The following is a 24,808-nucleotide window of genomic DNA, read 5'->3' as shown; positions in this document are numbered from 1 at the left end:
GAATTAAACTTAATATTATGCTTACATGCGAGCAAAACACTGTGCCAATCCTCAACTTAATTTTTAAAATTTTGTCTTTCCTTTGTTTTTCTTCTTTTTCTCCTATATAATGATAATACAATCGTTTTGTGCTCCAGACTTTCCTAGGCTTGACTATGTTATTTTTCATGTTTGATCTTCAAAATAATCTTGGACAGTAGGCATAGGAGAGAGGATAGTGGCTTGCCCAAGGTCACATAGCTAGTCAGCGGCACCACCAAGGCTAGAATATAAATAGCCCTCTTCACCCAAATGCCTATCTTAATGTAGATCTCTAATGCCAGAAATATGAATTACAAAGTACGGGATAGCTGAGTCAGGGAGAGAATGTATCCAAGTCTTTTGAGGGCCAACAATACCTTGCTACCCCCCAAATCATCATGAAGCCCCTATACTGGGAATGCATTTCCAACTGGAGTGCTTCTATCCATGGGGCTTGGATAATGGCACTTTCTATTTATCTGACTGTCCACAAGAACTGCATAAGTAAAGGGATGCTTATAAAGTACTTGGAGATCCCAAAGTCCTAAGTGCTATGCTGATGATGTCAGCAACCACTGCAAGGTAGACTGTTTTACATCCAACAATTGTAAATACCAGTGGCATCTGTAATGTCTAACTAGAGCAACTTACAGGTTCTATTCTTAACTTCGATTTTGACTTGTTTCTGGGCCAGTAACTTAGATCCCTACCCTTACCTTAATGCACTGTTTATAGTTTAATTTCCTTTTTGTGGTGCTGTTTGGGGTTGGAATTTTTTAAAAACAATATGACTCAATTGAAATCAGATTTCCCCTAAAAAAGTCAAACAGATCACAGAGAGGCCCAGTCTAAAAACTCTGCCCCATAGCCTGTGGTCATTCCATAGAGAATCCTATCTTTCCTTTGCTACCTTTTAGTTTCTACCTGAATGACTTGTTTTTCTCAGCCTTACGATGGTGCGGTATTGGGGTTGATAAACAAAGCCTCCTGAAAGTACATAGAATGTATTAGTATCACCCACAAAAACTCTGTGGGTAATATACTTTTTTCAGTCCCTATTTAGTCCTTCCTGATTATATTAACTCTACTCCTTTCCATGGTTAGGGCTGCCAAGATATGAACATAGAGATATGAACCTCTAAGGAAACCTATTCATTTGCACACAGGGCCAGCCAGCAATACTTAGGAAGTGGGCTTAGTGCCTCCTTCTACACAGCTTCTCTGCTGGGGTCACGGCATGAGACAGTCTCAGTCAGAGCATCCTTTTAAGGACCTCAAGGAAACAAGAGTCCTGAGCTGAGACTAAGGCACGTGCTTATACAGGAGTGGAGAGGATGTATGTAGCCCACCCCCGGCCACTCAATTTCCTCAGAAGAGAATAAGACTTTAAAGAAATGGTGGTGGGCAGAGGACTGGGGATGGAAAGAATCCCAGGAGAAGGTGATCAGAAAGAGGAAGACGAAAACAGTCTAAAAGAAGGGAGACCACAATAGGTCCTGCCTCTTCCTATTCACTTGACTTAGAAAAATTGCTTAATCTCCACCGGTCTCATATTTGTTCAATCTATAAAGTGAGAAATACACTAGAATCCACCTGATAGCATGCGTGTGTGTGTCAAATGAATAACATATAGGACTCACTTAGTAGAGAATGTGGGGTTTGGTGGGGTGTCCATACCAGATTTAGCAGTGATAACAACGCTATTGCAGGGACAGCCCCAGGACCCCAATCATCCTGGGGAGAACAGTGGAGAAGAGCAAAATAGAGAGGCTGGAGCATGCCAGGGACAAGCTCTGATCCCATGACACTGCCCAGAGTAGTCTCTGGGGACACTCATATCTCAGTGATGAGTTAATGAGATCAGGCATGCTGTATATACACTGTGTTAATTTTTTCTTTAAAGTTTTCATAAATGGACCAAGGCTGTGGAAGAAAGTCTTCTAATACCATTAGTAGTATATGTCTTCCATGCCACACAATTAGTTGTTTGGAGGGAAAGGAAGAGCTGTGAGACAATAAGGGGAATGGGGGATTAACAAGAGAAAAGTTTACATTATTTTTCCTTCAGTAAAATACTTGCATTTATTGAACCATTTTAAGAAATCCTTTCTCTAGGATCAAAAAGTCTTGGCTCTTGAGTTGGAGATGGGAAGAGGGTGTGGGGAGGGGTGAGAATTCCTTTGAATTAAGATTATTTACAGAACAAAGCTATGTTTAATTGCTCTAATTATTTTTCAATGAAGAAAAATAATATCCTCACATATGTTTCAGGGAACTCAGTGATGGTTAAGGATATTACTAAGGATTTTCTGCTTATGTGCAGGTTTCAGAAGAATGCGAAACATTCAAAAGGTACGGTGCCCCTCTTTAAAAAAAAATCCCCCAGGTAGAAGACACAATAAATTGTATCTATTCTACAGAAAAGAGACCTTCTATTTTAACTATTTTTGTCTTTATTAGAGTTGAATTCCGCTACTGTTCTTCCAAATCTGGCAACAGGTTTCTGATACTCAATATCAGTATCTCAGTATATTAATTAGTTTTCAAGACCCCCAAGCAATAAAAACCTAGTCGTTCAAGGTCACAGTTTGACTTACTTACAATTGACAAATAACTTGGCAAACTCTGCACTGAGCCACTCCATACAATAGAAAATATATTGTCATTCAAGTTAACAAAAGAATCTTTCTTTGCCATCTCACTACAATGGCACTGCAAATGAACATCGCCTGAATAAAATCCTAACCACATTTTCACTCTCATTAACCACAGTAGGGTAGCACACAATTTGCCTGGCTCCTGCTTAGACCACTGTGCACCATTTTAGTAGCAGCAGTTTGATGGGTTTTATGGCAGGTGATATATGGAGTGGGAGTTTCGGGAGTCGTAAACAGAAGGCACTGTGTATCACAATGTGGTTTAGGGATATAATGGCTGTGTTGTAAAGCAAGGGATGACAATACCGCACTAGGCTTGGGGTACTGAACCAATAGACCAAACAGCTCAAAATAACTCAAGTAAGAGTGAAAAAAGTCCTAGGAAGGGGTGTGTGTGTGTGTGTACACACACGTGCGCGTTACAGGCCTTCTTCTAGCTTTCATTAATTACTTCAGATGGATTTGAATAGGAACTACTAAAACTGAAGTAAATCTGTGTCCCCCTGAAAAAACAGAACATTTCTCTTTCCTTCTAGCACAATCTTTTTCTGCCTTAACCACTTTCAGTGGCAAAATAATTAAGTGAACAGCTAGTCCTGGTACAAGGAAAGGAGCAGCGGAAATTTAGGGAAATTGATATGGAGGAGAAAATAACACCAAAATAAACTTTCTTTTCTTTCCAGGAGATCCCAACCTGGATGGCAGGGGGCTCAAATTCTGTCTGACTTACAAGGTCCCCTTCTGCCCAGACAGCAGGGAGACTTTGAGGGGTTTAGCAAGTCTTGGAATCCCTTCTGTTAACATCTCTCAGTGTCCTGGGTGTCCAAGACCCCAGCTGTCTCTAAGTTACTTCCAGTCGCTTTCTCCCAGAAGGCTGGGTCTGGTATTTTCCAAACCAAAAATGGCAACATGTGGCCTCTTTCAAAGAAGACTATGTTGAACCAACAAATGAGGGCTTGTGGTTACTCACCTGCTGTGTGGCCTTGGCCAACTCACAAAACCTCTCTGAGTCTTCATTTCCTTTTGGCACATTATCCTACCTTACTGACCTACTACAGGGATCGTGTCAGATAGTGGCTTGAAATTCTAAAGCAAATGCCAATATAAATCATCATCTTTATCACCATCATTGTCATCACCATCCTTATCATAGCAGTATAAGGTACTGAGATATTAATGTGTGTTTTGTTCTCACTACATTTCCCCCTCCTTGGCTCCTAAAGAGTCGTCAGGCTCTTTGTGTTCCCTTACTTTAGCAGAGGATTGTAGAGACTGAAAGTAGAAATTGCCTGCAGAAAAATCCCTACCTGGCTTTTTTTTTTTTCCCTAAAAGTTTGAGCTCACTGAGACATAGGGAAAGAAAAAATTACTTTTGGGTTGAGAGGTTTCCCAAGACTGAGAAGGGACTGGAGGGGAGTGGGACTCCAGGGATCGGTTGCATTGCAATAGTGGTGACACCAAGGGGAGGTGACAGGGCCACTGGTGGGGAGTTGGCACAATGCACCTAAAGAGGTTGACCCTAGACAGGAAGGCTTCCAGCCTTGGCAAAATTATGGTGCCAAAGAAGCACTGGATTCGCCAGACTCAAAGAAACCAAAGCAGGTGAGGGTGTGAATACTACTCAGGGTGGACTGATGCCAGAGGGGCTTAGAGAAACGCCTTTGGTCCCACCTCTCCACCAAAATGAGTGAGACTGAATTTGTCTCTGAGCCCAATCAGATAAAATTTGATTTAAATAAAATAATACTGCACACCTGTGTTTGTGGCCTAAAGTTCAGATCTACTATATTATCACCCTGGATACTTGTATCAGGATGGGAAGCAGACCTCAACCATGATTTAAATTATACAATACGAGTCGACAGTGATATTCCCATCCCTGTTTACTTCACATTTGCATATTACTCCTTCAAAGATTTGACACAACTGAGGACACTCAAAAAGAATATACCACAACCCTCCCAAAAAAACCCACAAAGGAAATACAAGAACAAAGGCAGCCTCACTAGAAAGAGTTCTCAGCTTCCCAAGGGAGCTGCTAGGAGGAGGACATCTCCCTTTGGAATGCTGAAGTTCCAACGCATTTTTAAAAATCTCCATGCCACTGCCTCCTCCCCCACTACGCTTTATATCTGCAGGACTAGAATGGAGACACACCCCGCCGCACCTCAGCCCACCCCTAGGCCTCACGTCCTGATACCAAACTCCGTCCGGGCACATTGCCATGGTCTGTGTGGAACTGCTGAGGCTGTCACTTCATTTCCTCCTTCCTTCTTAACTAGGAAATGACTGACCCACGTGTTCCACGTATCTATTTATCAACAGATCATAAGACCAGTCTTCTGAGATCTTGTGACAGGTCCCATTAACTGTGAGCTACCCAATAATGTGTATAATCAGTTGTTAATGGCACTATGCTAGTCTGTGATAGCTGGGCCATTAGTGAGTGTCAGCGCAGTCCCCCACCTGACTGATACGTGGCTTCGGAGAAACGGCACATTTCCATTCGTGATGGTTCCCACACAGGGGACAGGTGGGTGGGTACCTTCCGAAATTACCCATTCTGGACACCTGGGTGTCCAGTCCTAGTCTCTGGGACTCCTATGGTAAACAGGCTTATGGGTGGCTTGAGCTATGAGGGGAAACAATATGCCATTTGAAATGATAAAACTAAGTCCCAAAGCAAAGAGATAGGTGCCTCTCATCCTCAAGGTACTTTGAGTCACAGCAAGATAACTGACACTTTGGGGATAATCCTAAAATTTCAAGTCCTTCTAAAAACAGATCTTCTCAATGCCATTCTACATACAAATCCCTTATAAGGATCCAGCCATAGCTGTCCTCTGTGACTGTGGAGAGACTTCAACAAGTTCCATAGAGTTTAGAATTTTTCACACACACACACACACACTTCTTTTCAAATAAAAATGTCTCCACCACCAAACCTTGAATTCAATTCTCCATGCTTATTCCAAGACTTCCTCGGTTTCCTCTGTATACGTTTTGTAACCATTTCATTTAAGGGACCAGGAGCAAAAAGTACCAAAAGCCTCAAGCAAAAGGGAAATGTACAAAACTCTATGTCATGAGTTTTCCCTTCGTGCTCACTACAAAATCCATGCCCATCACCCAGACAGGATGACCTCCAGCCTCAGCCCAAATTCAGACACTTCAGAAGTGTTCCCAGCTTAGACCTTCATAGGTCAGAATTTGATTTATTTGGGAAAGGAAAGTTTCATTGAACCTAGAAATCTGTCAACCGAATCCAGCCAATGCTCAAGTGATTTACATCTGCTCTACGTCCCAGCTCTGCCTATCAAAGGCCCTAGAGTTTTTACTGCTGCCTCCATAAAAAAGAAATTTAGCACTAAGGACTTGCCAAAGGGTCATCGCATGTTGTTGGAGGGAAATAAAAAATGAGATATTTGTAAAGTGCAGGGAAAAAGGATGAGGCTCAGCTTACATTCTCCCTCCAGTCTGGCTGCCAAGAAAGTGGGGCCTGGGTCTATTCTTTCCGGAAAAGTCATTTCCTCAGAACGACTGAGGAAACAAAGGTACTCCTAGGCCTCGGAGGGGAGGAGGATTCCTGACCCAGCTTGGGGTCCTAGAGGAATGACGACAGCCCTGGTCCAAATTTACCCCAGAGTGAGAGGGCTTAGGCTTGGTATGTCACAATGTGGCAGAGGTGGGGTGGAGAAGCCAAAGCTCTGATCATGAATTGCCTAAATCACCAAAACACACTGTTCAGAATCCTTTCCCAAGGAGAAGCGGATCTTTCAGAGGCATAAGCTGCACCAACTCCAATAGAAACCAGACATCCAAGCCCAACTGCCCAACAGTAAAATGGCCGATAAGATGAGAATGTGGGGGGTGATTCCTCCCTGGGCAGTGATTCATTCCTTCATTAGGGGGGAAAATGCATTAAGTGCCCACTACATGCCACACACTGAGCTGAAGATTCAGAGACGAACCAACCAAACTGCAGCTTCTGCATTTCAGAACCTTGGAGGAGAGTGAAGAACCCTCATGGTTTGAAAGGTGAGCTCAAGGAATAGGACCAATTAGGGAAGCTCTGAGCCATCTTGATAAGATGACTCAGCTGTCAGTGCCTCCTGATGAACCTATACTGTTATATAATCTCACATCCTGATTCTGCCTGAATCTCTGCTAGTTCAGGAATGCACCCATTTATTTAATCATGCATGCATTTATTCAGTCAACCAATATTTATTGAGGATCTAGTATTTTCTAAACATCATGCTACACTCTAGAGGGATAAATCTGAGCAAAACCAAACATGATTCTTGCCTTCATGGAGCTTATTAATAGTTAATTGTAAGAAAATGTAGAATTTCAACTAAGTGACACAAAGGAGAAATTCAGGGTGCTCTATTCGAGCCTAAAATGAGGAGGGAGGGTTGATCTGATCAGGGAGATAACGGATAATTTCCCTGATGCTTGGCTCTGATTGGGAGGATGAGAAGATGTTAGGTACATAAAAGGAGGAGGGAAGAGTGCTCCAGGCAGAAGCAACTGCAGCCACCAAAGCCGGGTGCTCTGTGGTGAGTAGCAAGACTAAAGTAGGGCCAGGGCTGCTGAAGCACAGCAAGAAGGAGTGCCTGGAAGAAGACAGGGCTGCAGAAGAACACATGGGAGTTGGATCACACACTTCAGGAACTGCGACTTTGTCCTGGGAACCACAGAAAACTTTTTCAGGCTGCCACATGATCATATTCTATTTTAGAAAAAGTCCCTCTGGTTGCAGGATGGAGAACAGAAAGGAAGGAAACCAGCATAGATGCAGGGATATCAGCTGGGAGTCATTTACAGTCCAATTTGGCTCAGTTAAGGGTGGTGCTGGAGGTGGGAATGTGGGAAAAAAGTGAACGCATTAGGAGGCAAAGGCAAAAAAGATTCGGATTGGATATGCGTGGTGAGGGGTTGTCTAGCTTTCTGGTTTGTGTAACTGGAGGGACAGCTGCCCAAACCACAGCCTGCATTGCGGTCTTGATCTATGTTCACCACCACTTCTCAGCTTGCCTGACCCTTTTCCAAGCTGCATGTGCTCAGTTCCTGACCTTTAACCTCAATAATGAGTGAGCTGGTCTCAACCTCAACCTTCTAGACCAGGTCTCCTGATGATGCCCTTCAGATATTCATCTGGCTTCACGTACCATGACATCTCCACACCTCTTGCTTAGGATCTAAGCAACTCCCACCCCTACCTCTCTACTTCCACCTCAACTTCAACCAACCAGATCTTTCCAGTTCAAGTTGCTGCACATTCTGCCACTCTGGTTAAAACAGGGGGTTAAATACTCCTTCATGGCTGTTTGCAGAGACTTATCCCTGATAGATAACGTTGTGTTTTCACGGTTGGACACACAAAAAAGACTCAATTCTCATCTATACAATAATGGAGGAATAAGTAATGGTGCTATTCATTGAACTACTATTTACTGAACACAACATTATATACTTTATATAGTTTAAACTACTTAAACTTCACAATATTGCCATGAGGAAGATACTATGATTATTATCCTCATTTTACAGATGAGGAAACCAAGGCACAGAGAGATTAATTAATTAGCCCAAAGTCACATGGCTGATAAGCGGTAGAAGTAGGATTCAACCTAGATGGCCTGACTCTGGAGATAGTTCTCTTGGCCACTACCCACTAGTGCCTGGGACAGAGATTCAAATTTGTCTGGCTTGAAAACTCATGCTACAGTCATAGGTGTACACATGCACAGGCTCTCCCAAACTCAGAACCCTGGTTACAGGTCTTGAATCCCTCTTGGTCCAGCCATATTCCCATCATTACAAAATGGATGGATTCATCAAGTAACCCCAAGAAATAAAGCCTTCACTGTGCAGAATCAAAAGTCAAGTGTCATTTATTTCTAATGATTTTCTGCTGTTCTCATATATCAGTCTTTGCTATGGCTATCTCTCATTTTCTTTGGGAAACTGGATTCCAGTAGTGGTTATGAAATGATGCAAGGCTGTTCGTCCCTTATACCAAATAACCCCACACTGTTGCACATTTGAGTTGGCTTACCTATTTATTGGTCCCTCCCTCCCCCTTACCTGTTACTTTTCAGATATCAAGGCTGCTACTAGTTCTATATCTCACACCTTTCTTCCCTTCTTGGAATTCACTGCTATTAATCTGTTGTTTTGTTTTGTTTTTCTAAACAACTTTATTGGTGTATAATTGCTTTACATTGTTGTGTTAGTTGCTGCTGTATAACAAAGTGAATCAGCTATACGAATACATGTATCCCCATATCCCCTCCCTCTTGTCTCCCTCCCACCCTCCCTATCCCACCGCTCTAGGTGGTCACAAAGCACCGAGCTGATCTCCCTGTGCTATGTGGCTGCTTCCCACTAGCTATCTATTTTACATTTGGTAGTGTATATATGTCCATGCCACTCTCTCACTTCATTCCCCTCTTGAAAAATAAGTGGGTTTTTTCCTAGGAAGAAACATACTACTCTGAATAAGAGGACAGCTGCCCTCTTTGTCTGTCATACTTTGTATACTATACAATAAATCATGTCAAATTGGGGGTGACTCTCCTCCACTCCAACAGAGTAAATCACATGAGCTTGGAGACATATTCATTTTGCGTACTAGATTACTGTTAATATTAATAAAAATAGAAAATATTACTGCACATTATGCCAGGCATTGTGATGAGTACTTTGCAGTCACTATCTGACTTAATCCTTGCATCAACCCTATCTGCTAGGTATAATTAATATTACTTTACAGAAGAGGAAACTGAAGTTTAGAAAGATTGTGTAACTTTCCCAAGGACACACAGATCAAAAGCTACAAAGCCAAAACCTGAACTCAGGCATCTTTGGCTCCAAAACCATTCATTTATCCAATATGTTAGACAGCTGGAAGACCATCTGAGAAGTCAACATCAACAGAAGTTTGTTAGAAATTTAGAATCTCAGACCCCACTCCAGACCTACTGCATTTTCATAAGATCCTCAGATGACTTGTATGAACACTGATGTTACAAAGACACTAATCTTTACCATTCCCCAGACTTCAAGCTTCAGGGCCCCTTCACTGTCTGAAATACGTTGAAGAACTGGAGAAATAACCATAAGACCACCACTCTGTCTTACACTGGTGCCCACCCTGGGGTATGTATGTAGTAGGAATTAGAAGACTGCATGTTGGATGAACTGAGCATCTTTTCAGACCATCCCCATCCATCACTGTGACCATCCCCAAACCTATGCAGTTGCATCTTCTGCATCTCCAGCCACGCTTCCCCAAACCTTTAGGTGTAAACTTGTCTCCAGGTAGTCTCGCCAAGTCTATGCAGTTTGTTTTCAGCACTTGGTACCTTCCCTTCTCCTATCCTTGTCCACAACACTCGCCCCTAATATAGAGTCTAGGCTTGCAAGATAAGATACAGGATCCATAATTATATCTAAATTTCAGATAACAACAACAAAAATTTAGTATACATATGCCCCATGGAATATTTGGGACATACTACACAAAAAAATGTATTCATCATTTACCTGAAATCAAATTTAACTGGATGTCTGTATTTTCATTAGCTAAAGCTAATAAAAGGTGAAAGGTTTATGAGGAATAATATAGTCACAAGATTTCAAAGTATCACTCTAAATTGCAAAGGGAAAAACAAAAACCTACCATGGAGAGTACCTGCATTCACTACCTTAACCAAATGATCAAACTTAAAGATCACTGATGGTGGGATGTCTTGACCCATGTGCCTCTGGGTGAGAAACAGTGTCAAGCACATAGCATCTCCTATAAAGCATCCAAGATATCAAGGCCTAATGGTAATCCCACCATGCTTTTAGAGCTAACTTCCAGTTATAAGAAATACAGGAGACAGAGGCACAAAACAAATTACACCAAGAGAAAATGATGAAGAAAATCAGATAATGAGATATTATACAAGACAGCTGTCCTGGTCTATTTTTAAAATCTATACTATTTTTTTTTAAAGTGGGGTACTGTTGGACTTATCTAAATTAAAGGAATCTAAAGAAACATTACAACCAAATGTACTGCATAAAACTTGATTGGATCCTGGTACTGAAATTTAATTAGCTATAAATGACATCTTGAAGACTTAAGAAATTATTCTTAGGTATAATAATGGTAATAGGGTTATTTAAAGGAATGTCTCCATTTTCAGGAGGTACATCAGAAGCATTAAGGCTAAAGTATCATGAGGTCTGCAACTTATTTTCAAATTGCTCAGTATATACATATGTATGTGTGTATATAAATTTCTGTGTTTAGCTATTTACAGATAGAACAAGTAACAGTTGTTGAAACTTGGTGGTCACTGTACAATTCTTCCAACTTTTCTGTATATTAGAAAATGTTCATAATAAAGGGATGGGGGAAAACTTTTCCTCAAACCTGAGAAGTCAGCCTGCTTCATAGGGCAATCCTATCTCTAAAATAATACTGCCAACTCTGCAAGATCGGAATCCTTATGATACCACAGAGGATCGGGTGTAGTGGATGAAAAGCTTTTCTCTATAATAGCAAGAAAGTATCTGTACCATGAATTTAAAAAGTGTAATCTGAATGTACCTGAGCTTCAAGTTTATAGACTCTAAATTAAGAAGCCCTAGGTATGTTCCTCATTCTAAAGACACAGTATCCTCTTACCTTCCTGATGGCCTCACCTGTGGTGTGTACATATGTCCTGGGGAACAAATGGGGTAAAAGAGCCCCCACACAAATCAGCTGTGCATCCCTAGCACCAAAAGTGTAATGAGTGGCCAAGGGTGATTGGCTATGTGTTATAATGACTCTTCTCTCATTTATAAAACAGAGGTGGTATGTAGATCAAATTAGTCACAAATACCTTTTCCTTCCCCTGTCATGTGACTTGCCCTGCCTCCCGGCAGGCACAGATTGCTTCCCCATCCCACGTCAGACTTGGCCATGATTTACTTTGGCCAGTGACATGTGCGTGGACCTGATGCAGGACCCGATGTAATAATATCCAAGCAGAAACTTTAAAAGTGAATGAAATTTTGCCATTTGCAACAACATAGAGGGACCTGGACAGTATTATGTTTAGTGAAATAAGTCAGACAGAGAAAGACAAATACAATATGTTTTCACTTATATGTGGAATCTAAAAATAAATAAATAAATATAACAAAACAGAAACAGACTCACAGATCCAGAGAACAATTTAGCGGTTACCAGTGGGGAATTGTGGGGAAGGGACAAGATAGAGGAAAGGGATTAGGAGGTACAAACTACTAGGTATAAAATAAATAAGATACAAGGATGTAATGTACAGCACAGGGAATATAATCTATAAAAATACTGAATCACTATGCTGTACACCTGAAATTTATATACTATCGTAAATCAACTATACTTCGATTTTTTAAAAAGGGATTACAAAGTTCAACCCACTCTTGCATTTTTCTTGTGTTGTTCCACCAATGAGAACAACATGTCCAGGATAAGGGATGCTCCTCAGCCAGGGTCCCAGAATGAGAAAACACACGAACAGACCCACAGTTGACCTTCAGCTTGGCACAGAGCTGCGGTCAACTTGTGGCCCTCACAAAATGCAAATGAGAAAAAAGTGTTTTACCTTGTAAGTCACTGGTATTTGGGGGGAGTTGTTACTGCAGCAATAGCTGACTGACCCCAAAGATAATAACAGTATGGACCTTGCAAGGTTGTTATTCACTTCAAATGACATAATGCCTGAAAGGCAGGTAGCATAGCATCTGACATATAGTCACTGTTCAGAAACTGTAAGTTGTCATGACAGGCCTGTTTCTCCAGGTGCATCCACACCTACGCCAAGCACACTGACCTGCCACGTTGCTGATGTTCAGCTTGAGTCTCTAACACACTGACACCAATTCCCTATAGACTAGCCCCCCACCAAAACTCTGGGTAATCTCTTCTCTCTGCCACTGCCCCTGGGCAATATGGTAGGCTGCCTCTGGGTCTTCCGTGTTTTATGCCTCTGGGCCTGTCTGCACAGTGCCTGGCTCTCCTCTGCAGGGCACCTGGGTGATGGCACTAACTCATTCATGACCTCTGTCACCCCTTGGTGCCCACTTTCTCAGCTAACACCACCTGGCACACCATTACTGCCTAGCTCCAGATTTCCAGGTCTCATGAATCTCTATCAGAAAAAGAAATGCATGACCTTTCTGTCTGTGCTATTTTGTGTGTGGGGGGGAGGGGTCATAGAAACTTCTTGCAGAGGTGATTGGCTTCCTACCAATCTCTTGTTTTTAGTTTTTTTGTGGCCAGGGTTCAGGGGTGCCTCCAGGTGGCTGGGTCAGCTGGATTTCAATAGAGCTTTTCATTGTCCCAGAACTATGGTCCTTTACCAATCTCCCTGTGGCTAAGCTGGACCACTTCTACCAGACTTCCTCACTCCGTGTGTGTGTGTGTGTGTGTGTGTGTGTGTTTCTCTTAAAGCCCCACTGTTCTTCTTTGTGATCTGGTATCTGTTGGAATCAAACCCACTCAAGTTTTCCAAGTATGCTGGCATGAGTCTGAGCCTCAGTGAGGGAAAGGATTTACCTTCCTTCCCACAGGGCCACGTAAATCAGTGGATGGTCAGAGTCTGCCCAAATGATGTATGCGAGGGAGTGCTAGTTTCAAGGTCACCAATATCCACACACAAGTCTCAACTCACTCCAGCCATGACCTCTACTAACCAAGCATGGTTTCCACATTCTAGCTTATAAATTAGTTTTCACAATAAATTGCTTTCAAATATTAAGGCATTCAACTGGATTAAGACCATGCTATGGAAGGAAAGTCCCCAGACCGGGGACCCTGGAATTGAGTATCTCATTCCCACTCCACGAATCTCCAGTCCTAGCTCTGCAGCTAGCTGGCCAAGTTGGCCCTGGATGAGCCTCTTCACACACATCTGAACAATGAGTGAGACCCGGGGTCAGCACACTATAACCTGTGGGCCAAAACTGGCCTGCCACACATTTCTGTAAGTAAAGTTTCATGGAACCCAGACACGCTCACTGTGTATGTACTGGCCATGGCTGCTTTCTTGCTACAACAGCAGAGTTGAGTATTTGTGACAAAGACTGACTGGCCTACAAAGCCTAAAATATTTACCATCTGGCCCTTTAAAGTAAAACTTAGGTTACCCTTGGGTTAGACGATGAACCGAGTTCTCCTCGAGCTGTAATACTCTGGGATTCTCTAATTCTAGTGCCGTATCCAGCTCCATTAAAACTTGCAATATTTAGGGGAAGGTGTCTGGAAAAAAACTCATCCTACCCAAGATTTTGAAATGGTGGATGCTACAGCCATTCCACCAAAAATATGGCTCATCAGGCAGGGAGGTGAGTTAGAAGGAAGAGTATCTTTCAGAAGCAAGAGAAGCCTCAGATGGTTGCAGCTATTCTAGCTTTTCAAGGAGAACTTGTGTTTGATCCTGGGCTGTGTGTGTGTGTGTGTGTGTGTGTGTGTGTGTGTGTGTGTGTGTGTGTGTGTGTGTGTGTGTGTGTGTGAAAGCTCCATGTATCTACTTCTGTTCACATTAATGGAAGGTACATGGTTCCTTCAAGAGGGAAAATATCTTTCAGAAAGAGCATAATTTGCTCTAGTGGATAACAAATAGTAGGAAGTTTTCTCAGCAAGGAACCAATGTATCTGGTTTCAGATTCCTTTTTCAAGCCAAAAAAATGAGGATGATCTCTAAGCCATCGTTGTCTTTTTTGACACAGACCTGAACTCAGCATTCTAAACAGGACTATGCAGAATTGGATTACATTTCATCTCCCTCACCCATCCACCTTCCCTTTCCTGCTCATTTGCTGGGGCTGCAGAAGTATTGAGTGCTCCAGGACAGACTTGGTTTTCCAAACCATGCAAGTCATTATGAATGGCCTTGTGTCCAGGTAAAGGTTAAGGAGGTCTTTTGTTGTTCTAGTTTAACTTGTCCCTGCCACTGCAGCCTAATCATTCCACATAATAACAGGCCTGATACACAGGCCCGAGTCAAAGTCACAAGTCAATAAATCCATTCCTTTCTCCCTTTCAGGCAAAGTGTTGAATAGTACTGAGTGTGCAGTGTCACCAGATCCCGTAGTCCATCACATCAAGGTCGTCTGGCATACAGCACATAAAAAAAAACAACTTTCCTTCTTTTCAGTGCCTTGCACATCCGAGAGAAGCATCGCTGTCCCACACACAAGGGTGGATGAGGGAGGGGTTGAAAAGCAAAGATCGATCGATAGCCCTGGTTCACAGAATCCTGGAGCCACTGAAACTGAGAGCCACGATCCTAGACATCAGCTACCTCTGCGGTCCTCGTTTCATGAATACGGAAACTGATGTCAGAGAGGGGAAGGGATGTGTCCAAGATCATGTGGCCAGCACCTTTCAGAGTTAGGACTGGAATACAGGTCTCCTGACTCCCAGTCCAGTGCTCATTGCTTTGAAAGGGGAAGATGGGGGATGCTTTTGCATTTAGAGAAGAGGACAAGAAATTTCCCTTTTCCTAAACAGAACACGCTAGCCACCCCCACTCCCAAACACACAGAGTCCATTCTCTGCACTCAGATAGTGCCCCATCTGTAGATAAATTGTATGAAGTCACACTTTGTTTCTAGAGGAAAAATATCCAAACATCTAAAAGCCTCAGTGTCCTCATCTGTAAAATGGAGATAATAACGGTGTCTATTTCAAAGGGCTGTGGTGAGGCTGAAAAAGCATAGGACAATACTTGACTCACGGGGATGGCTCAGTAAATGCTAGCTCTTACTGTCATCACCACTGTCACCAGGACAATGACAACTGCTGTGTGCTGGCCCACAGACAGCTGCCTAGCCAGCCCCTCTCTTTTCGCACCGGGCAGGGGTCTCTCAGCTGCTCCCAGTGACACAAAATACGGCTCACCAAATTATCTTTTCATCTCTGGTGTGAAAATATAACCTGCTGATAGAGGCTCACTGGAAGTATGCAATCCTGAGTTACAGTTTGTTTACTTTGCTAAGGGACTTCCAGCTCTTCCAGGTTCATAAATTCCTTGTGGTAGACGGCGGGGAAGGATTGTAAATTAACTTGAATAATAGGACGTTTGCGTACCTTCCAAAGGTTTAAATTGCTTTGAAAGGGAAAAAAAAAAGTCACACTTCTCATCTGCTGTCTCTATTTTTCCTTTAATTAGCAGTTGGATTAGATACCCTCAGAGGTGAGGAACCAAGGAGAGATATGAACCAAACGTCAAGAATTTCCCCCTAGGGACCTGGAGACCATCTTTCCACCATATCTGTGAAACAGATTTAACAATGAGGACTTGATGACCAGATCGTGCCAAATACATGTTTCTGTTTGGCAAAGCCTGGGGTTCTCTGGCATAATCACCACCTACTATTGCAAAGACTATGCCAGAAGGGCAAATACTTCAGGTGCAGGGAACTGGGCTTCCCCTGAAGAATTAAGAATGTGCCTGAAATCTGTCTAGCACAGTACCGGGCACATAGTAGGCATTCTTTATAAACTACTCATTTCTCCATAAACATCTTCTTGTCCATTCTTCACAATTCTGAAAGCCTCACCCTAGAGAAGAAAGCTTTCAATCAAGGCACAGGACAACCACTGGGAGTCAGCTGCGTAATAGAGTCAAAAGGTCTGGCTTCCAGGCATCGACCTTGAGCTGGTCTGAACTGAAGAAGATATTTATTCTCATGACATTCTGAGATACTGCAAAGATGAATGGAATAATGTCCATAAATATTGTCTAAGGTCAACTAGCAAAACTCACTTTGTCTAGGCTAGAAATTATGGCATAAAAGTTATCATCAGTACCACTTTTTTTTTGTAAACATCTTTATTGGAATATAATTGCTTTACGATGTTGTGTTAGTTTCTGCTGTATAACAAAGTGAATCAGCTATACATATACATATATCCCCATATCCCCTCCCTCTTGCATCTCCCTCCCACCCTCCCTATCCCACCCCTCTAGGTGGTCACAAAGCACCGAGCTGATCTCCCTGTGCTATGCGGCTGCTTCCCACTAGCTAGCTATTTTACATTTGGTAGTGTATATATGTCAAGGCTACTCTCGCACTTCGTCCCAGCTTACACTTCCTCGTCCCCGTGTCCTCAAGTCCATTCTCTACGTCTGTGTCTTTATTCCTGTCCTGCCCCTAGGTTCATCAGAACCATTTTTTTTTCTTTAGATTCCATATATATGTGTTAGCATATGGTATTTGTTTTTCTCTTTCTGACTGACTTCACTCTGTATGACAGACTCTAGGTCCATCCACCTCACTACAAATAACTCAATTTCGTTTCCTTTTATGGTTGAGTAATATTCCATTGTACATATGTGCCACATCTTCTTTATCCATTCTTCTGTCGATGGACACTTAGGTTGCTTCCATGTCCTGGCTATTGTAAATAGTGCTGCAATGAACATTGTGGTACCTGTCTCCTTTTGAATTATGGTTTTCTCAGGGTATATGCCCAGTAGTGGGATTGCTGGGTCATATGGTAGTTCTGTTTTTAGTTTTTTAAGGAACCTCCATACTGTTCTCCATAGTCGCTGTATTAATTTACATTCCCACCAACAGTGCAAGAGGGTTCCCTTTTCTCCACACCCTCTCCAGCATTTATTGTTTGTAGATATTTTGATGATGGCCATTCTGACTGGTGTGAGGTGATACCTCATTGTAGTATTGATTTGCATTTCCCCAATGATCAGTGATGTTGAGCATCCTTTCATGTGTTTGCTGGCAATCTGTATATCTTCTTTGGAGAAATGTGTATTTAGGCCTTCTGCCCAGTTTTGGATTGGGTTGTTTGTTTTTTTGATAATGAGCTACAAGAGCTGCTTGTATATTTTGGAGATTAATCTTTTGTCAGTTGCTTCATTTGCAAATATTTTCTCCCATTCTGAGGGTTGCCTTTTCGTCTTGTTTATGGTTTCCTTTGTTGTGCAAAAGCTTTTAAGTTTCATTAGGTCTCATTTGTTTATTTTTGTTTTTATTTCCATTTCTCTAGGAGGAGGGTCAAAAAGGATCTGGCTGTGATTTATGTCATAGAGTGTTCTGCCTATGTTTTCCTCTGAGTTTGATAGTGTCTGGCCTTACATTTAGGTCTTTAATCCATTTTGAGTTTATTTTTGTGTATGGTGTCAGGGAGTGTTCTAATTTCATTCTTTTACATGTAGCTGTCCAGTTGTCCCAGCACCACTTATTGAAGAGGCTGTCTTTTCTCCACTGTATATTCTTGCCTCCTTTATCAAAGATAAGGTGACCATAGGTGCATGGGTTTATCTCTGGGTTTTCTATCCTGTTCTATTGATCTATATTTCTGTTTTTGTGCCAGTACCATACTGTCTTGATTACTCTAGCTTTGTAGTATAGTCTGAAGTCAGGGAGCCTGATTCCGCCAGCTCCATTTTTCGTTCTCAAGATTGCTCTGGTTATTCGGGGTCTTTTGTGTTTCCATACAAATTGTGAAATTTTTTGTTCTAGTTCTGTGAAAAATGCCATTGGTAGTTTGATAGGGATTGCACTGAATCTGTAGATTGCTTTGGGTAGTAGAGTCATTTTCACAATGTTGATTCTTCCAATCCAAGAACATGGTATATCTCTCCATCTATTTGTATCATCTTTAATTTCTTTCATCAGTGTCTTATAATTTTCTGCATACAGGTCTTTTGTCTCCTTAGGTAGGTTTATTCGTAGGTATTTTATTCTTTTTGTTGCAATGGTAAATGGGAGTGTGTCCTTAATTTCTCTTTCAGATATTTCATCATTAGTGTATAGGAATGCAAGAGATTTCTGTGCATTAATTTTGCATCCTGCTACTTTACCAAATTCATTGATTAGCTCTAGTAGTTTTCTGGTAGCATCTTTAGGACTCTCTATGTATAGTATCATGTCATCTGCAAACAGTGACAGTTTTACTTCTTTTTTTCCGATTTGGATTCCTTTTATTTCTTTTTCTTCTCTGATTGCTGTGGCTAAAACGTCCACTTCTGAACAATAATACACTGGCTTGAAAACTTATTAAGGGTTCTTGAGTCCAACCTCCTCCCTATGTCCACTGTCTTTTATCTTCCTTCCCTTTCTGAAATGTTTAAAGTTGATCCTAAACTCAAAAACATACAGGAAAATAAAAATGACTAGTATTTATGGATACCTTTAATTACCTTAAGCTTTAAAGAATAAATACCTACTACTATAAGAATTTCAAAGAAAATTCAAATTCTCATCAAATGGTCTTTTACACAAACCTGAATACCTTAGACACATGTGTGGTATAGAGAATGTCTTGTGTAGGTCAATGGAAGACATAGGAAGGAGGGAAAATGTACATCTTCAAGTGCTATTCAGAGAAATACTTGAATAATATACTGTATTTTTCAACCAGTGGGATCAGCCCATACACTGGTATCTGATATTTCCTCCAAATAAATTGGTCAGGATGAAAAACTTAACATACATTAGCAAGTATGACACTCGAACCACCTCTAAAAGTGTATAAGTTATCCTGGAATCTGAAAGCTCAAATGGATCTCCCAGAAGGCTCATTTCCCAACTATCTTAGAAAGAGTAGCCAAGAAAAGAGCTGTCCATTCCCTTGGCAATACCCAGACAAGAAATCCTCTGCATTTGGATGCCTAATAAACCTTAGAAACAAGAAGCTTTACTCTTTCCTTTTCGTTTTCTGGCTGGAAAACTTCATCTGCACAAGCATTTATCCCAGTGTTTTGTTTTGGTTTTTGTGTTGTCTATTTGCACATCATTGAAATAGATCCCAAAGTGGAGAGGAGAGGGGATCACCATGTAGCTGGTATAGTCCTAAACCCAAGAAAATAGTGTTCTGAAGAGGAAAGACTTATCTTTCCAAAGAGGAGGGGGTTTAAAAAAAAGTACAAGAAATCAAGGCAATAACTATTTTTTTTTTTAAAACTTTATTTATTTATTTATTTATTTATTTATTTATTTATTTATTTTTTTGGTTGTGCTGGGTCTTCGGTTCGTGCGAGGGCTTTCTCCAGTTGCGGCAAGTGGGGGCCACTCTTCATCGCGGTGCGGGGACCGCTCTTCATCGCGGTGCGCGGGCCTTTCACTATCGCGGCCCCTCCCGTTGCGGGGCACAGGCTCCAGACGCGCAGGCTCAGCAGCTGTGGCTCACGGGCCCAGCTGCTCCGTGGCATGTGGGATCTTCCCAGACCAGGGCTCGAACCCGTGTCTCCTGCATTAGCAGGCAGATTCTCAACCACTGCGCCACCAGGGAAGCCCAAGGCAATAACTATTAATGGAGTAATTAGTTTATTCAGGCACTGTAGTGTGCAATTTGTATGCATCAGTTCATTCAAGAAACAGCATAAATTAATGGCTAAGAGGTTATCCTCAGGAGCTAGACTACCGGGTCTGAATTCCAGCCCTATGGCTTACTAGCTTGGTTATTTTGGAACAGTTAATTAAACCCTTTGTGACTCAGTTTTTTCATCTATAAAATGAGTATAATAGCAATGCCTACCTCCTAAGATCATTAGGAGGATTCAATGAGTTAATACAAGTAAAGAGCTTATAACAATGCAAGGCTCAGAGTAAGCACTCAGTTAATGTATGCTATTATGGATTCTTACATCATCCTTGTGATGAAGCTGTAGATGAAAGACTGAGCCAGGTCCAGTGTTATCTATACCCATGTAGCTGCTGACTCCTGTGCTAAGACATTCCCTCAGGTGTCAATCCCTCTCTGACCCCCACCTACTATCGCTGAACCACTTCCTCAAAACTCAATTCAGATGCCTGCTCCAAAGAAACTTCTCTGACTCCTCTATCTACCCCACCACTGAGTTAAGTGCCTCTGTCTTGGGTGTCCCATAGTATCTATTATACTCTATTGAAGCTATCCCTTTATTGTCAACTCCCTCCACTGGTATATGGGCTCCTTGGCATCAATAGCTCCTAGCATAATGCCTGGTACATAGTAAGCACTTAATAAATCTTTGTTGAAAGAAGACAAAATGATGTAGGAAATGACAAAACTGGATGTCAGCTCTGACCTATTAGCGCCCACACCCGAAGTTCTTTCCTGCGTGGTTTCTGCTCTTAGGAAAGTTTTCTGTAGCCATATGTGGAAAATGTTAGCAAAGGATCTTAGAGTTCAGAGGAGAGTACCAAAGGTGGGCAGCATAGTCAAGGAACATCTCATAGGCAACTCAAGCTAGTCCCTAAAAGGTGTGGAATTAGCAAAGGCAGAAGTCTGAGGAAAGGCATCCACACACAGGGAGGCGAAAAAACACAAAGCAACATGAGAAAAGACTGTGTAGAGCTTTGGATCCTAGACCAAGGAAAAGAGAAACCCTGGATCCCATTCCCCTCTGGTTCTGTCCTCCAACTAAGGCATCACCCTAGGGATTATGTAGAATCACCAAGGATATTTTCAACCATCTGTTTCATTAGAAAGAAGGCCCATGAGATAGAATCAGACAGCCCTGGATTTGAACTCTACCTTCAAATGCTGAATAGCTCAATGGCATCAGGCAATCCTATCAGTCTCAGATATGGACATCTATGAAACAGGCATATACTATCTTTTACAAGGTTATTGAGTGAATTCAAAATAATATAACATTGCAGACTCACAGTAGGTGTTCAATGAATGTTAGCTGCTATTCTCAGCCTTACGTGGCAACCATACCCAGACTCTCTGAGAATTACTAGAGAATCCATAACACAGTCATATCCTCTTTATGAATCCATACCCCTTTCCACATCTCTGTGAACTCTGTCCTAGCAAGACTGTTTATAGCTAAGCATTGTACTTTCCTCAACAAGTTCTGGTCATCACCACACCAGAGGTTCCTCTGATGGAAGGGTAGATTCCCATTAAACCATGACGGGTCCCTGGGGAAAAGGGAAAAGGTAACCTCCCCACCCCACACCACCACCACCTCCCAAACCAATGGCCGGGAATAGGGAGCAAAATCAATACTCAGTCCCTCTCTGTCACTGTTTCACGAGGCAGTTCTGTGTGCATGTATTTTGCACCACTAGCCAGCAAACAAAATGGAGTGGTGTAGTTAATTGAAAAACAGGTCTGCCCTGCTTGCCATAATTAACATTAAGTACTGTTTGGGGTATGAAATCAGCCATTTCCAATTGATATTAAACGGGAAATCATTTAACATCAATGGATATAAACCAGACGCAATTGTGCTGAATTGGGGAGAAACGCTTTGGCTCATGTTAAAAAATGTTTCTGTGAAGTGGGATTTTTCAGAGTAAGTGAATATTAAGTCAGCTTAATACCTGTATTAGGAAAAAAGAAGAAACCACTTCTCGGTCTGCCCTCAGGCTTGGAAGAAAGCTGCCAAATGCTCTTTTGGAAGAAGCCATGTTCTAAGGTGGTCTTGTCTTTGAAAAACAAAGTAGAAAGAAGGTATAATCTGGGAGAGCAGATGAAAGGAGAAAGAGTTTCCTGATAGTTTACCCAATATTGTCTGCTGTTGGCAGAGAACCTGGAGCCCTGTGAAGGGGCGCAGATGGGGAATCTCTTGGCCTCCCTATGAGAAAAGGCCATGGGGCTCATGCCTCTGATATGAGGAAAATAAATAAGGGCATAGATGTGAAAGGGAAAGAAATGCCATCATGTCTTCCCTCTCTTCCAAATTCCTTTTTCTATCATGAACAGGTAGATTTTGGCAGTCAGTCCATGGCTTCTCCCAGCCTGTGACATCACGGTGCTGAATTGTCCTAATCAAAGTAGTGCAGACCCTTGTTCATGTAATTATGCCTGATACCTTATCAACTGGGACTTTAGAAACCTCTCCGTTATTCTCCAAAGAGGATAAACACCAAATCTGACTTGTGACCATCCACTCCTCACAAGAACAAGGAAGAGAGAAGAAAGAGAAGAGGGAAGTAAGTGAAGAGTACAATTGGGAAGAGAAGATGAGGGCCTTACGGTTAGGGCCCATATGGACTGTCTAGCGGGGGAAGAGAGACAAGAAAGATCTGAAGACCACAGTGGGCACTTCACAAGGTACTCAGAGAGTCCGGTGTTCCATTTTGTATGTGAGGAAACTGAGGCCCAACAAGGTGACATGGCCCAGCCACATGGCAAATTAGTGCCAGAGTCTGGTCTAGAACTCTCCTGATTCACTGTCCATTTTTAGCATCTCATACCATCTCAAGAATACAGAAATTACAAGAAAAGAGAGAAGGAGGAAAAACAGTAAGGAAGGAATGGGAGAAAGGAAGTCTTAGAAGCACAGGGCTAGTGGGTCAGCCTAGAATTTCTATTTTAGGAGTAAATTCTAAAAATCATACTCATCCCTGAGTTGACACCACCATGTGTGGTCGGTGTTGTCCAAGACAATTTTTCAGCCCTAAGAGCTTTCTGTCTAGAATGGTGGTAGTTACAGATGGAGGCCTCCTCGCCTATGAGATTTCCATGGCCAGAGCATCACATCTGTGGCATTTAGGTTGCATCCCAAGGAGAACTCTCAATACATGAGTTCTAAGGCAATCTCTGAGACCTTGTCCTTTTGAGTGGGTTTTGCATAGAAGTGAAATTTTTTCCCTCTCAGATGAAAAAGTTAAAGGAGTGTTTATAAAAATTATGCATCTTACCAACAAGGACCTACTGTACAGCACAGGGAACTATACTCAATATTTTGTAATAACCTATAAGGGAAAAGAATCTGTAAAAGAATATATACATGTGTGTATATATTCTTTTTCAGATACACATGTATAACTGGATCACTTTGCTGTACATCTAAAACTAACACAACATTGTAAATCAACTATACTTCAATTAAAAAAAAATTATGCATCTCTCAAACATCTCCTCTAACAGGAGGCAGCCCAGTCAACGTGTGGTGATCAAGGCAGGTGAAACTCTCAGACTGGAAGATGGGAGAACATTCCTCATGGCCTGTCCCTTTTTTTTAAGACCCAAAGCTAGCTCTTTTCTGGTGCTGTGCCCTAAAAATGGAGCAACAGATACTGATCAGCTTGCAAAATAGCCTCCTACTTTCTTTTGCCTGAAAGGAGATGGAGGAATCAATAGGGGACCGCTGCTCTGGCCTCAGGATGCAATCAGCAATGTCTGTGCTAGGGTGACGTGTGTAGAGGGCTAAGGAAGCTGTTTTGGGTTTTATTATCTTTGCTTTCTCTCCTCAGGCCAATGGCCTTCCCAGATTTTTTTCACAACCACGTGCGAAAGGGCTTTGACTCCTGGCTCCCTCACCAGCCTTTGGCTCACATGGGATAATCACGTGGGTGTGACAAATGGCCAGAATATACTTGGCTACACTACGGCTCCCTGGTTTGGAAGGGGAACACCTAGCAAGCAGGACTATGGCAATTTCACCTGCTTTGTCAAACACCCTGCACATGTAAGGTCAAGGCTGATTTGTTCATTCATTTATTCATGAAGTCAATCAACAAGCATAGCATTGAGCATATCATCTATACGAGACACCATGCTGGGCCAGAGCATCCAGAGATGAAGAAACACATTCGCTGCCTGCTGTCCTCAAAGAACTTGCCAACACAGAGAATTCATTGAGTCTTACTCTGTGTCTAGTCACTACACCTAGAAACAAATGCCCATATTGACAAAGCTGCCTGACTCTTTGCTCCAACCTTATTTCAATTTCTAAAAAGCTGATGATATCTCCTGCCACAGGCCTTTACATATGGTATTCTGTCTTTCTGGAATGTTTTTCCCTGCTGCCTTCCTCCCTCACCTAGCTAACCCCTACTCAGCTTTTGAATCTTGACTCAAACATCATTTCCCCAAGGAAAACTTCTCTTCACATCCAGTCTGGGTCAGGTTTCCTTATTCTACATCTCCCCTTTCCTTCTCAGTTTGTGATTATACATTCATTCATGGGATACTTAAAGTCTATCTCTATCCCCCCACTAGACAGTGAGCTTGAAAGGACAGGAGTGGTAGTTGGTTTTGCTCAGCATTGAGTCTCCATGACAGCACAGAGCCTGGAGAGGCCTGGGCACCCTATAAATACTGGCTGATCCTTATTGAATGAACAAGGAGGAGGATAGCAATAAAAGACTTCTATCAATAAAACCTACATTCTAGTTCTTCA

Source organism: Balaenoptera acutorostrata, chromosome 12 (assembly GCF_949987535.1).
Source record: "Balaenoptera acutorostrata chromosome 12, mBalAcu1.1, whole genome shotgun sequence".
Lineage (NCBI taxonomy): Eukaryota > Metazoa > Chordata > Mammalia > Artiodactyla > Balaenopteridae > Balaenoptera > Balaenoptera acutorostrata.
Note: the sequence above shows the minus strand (reverse complement) of the source record.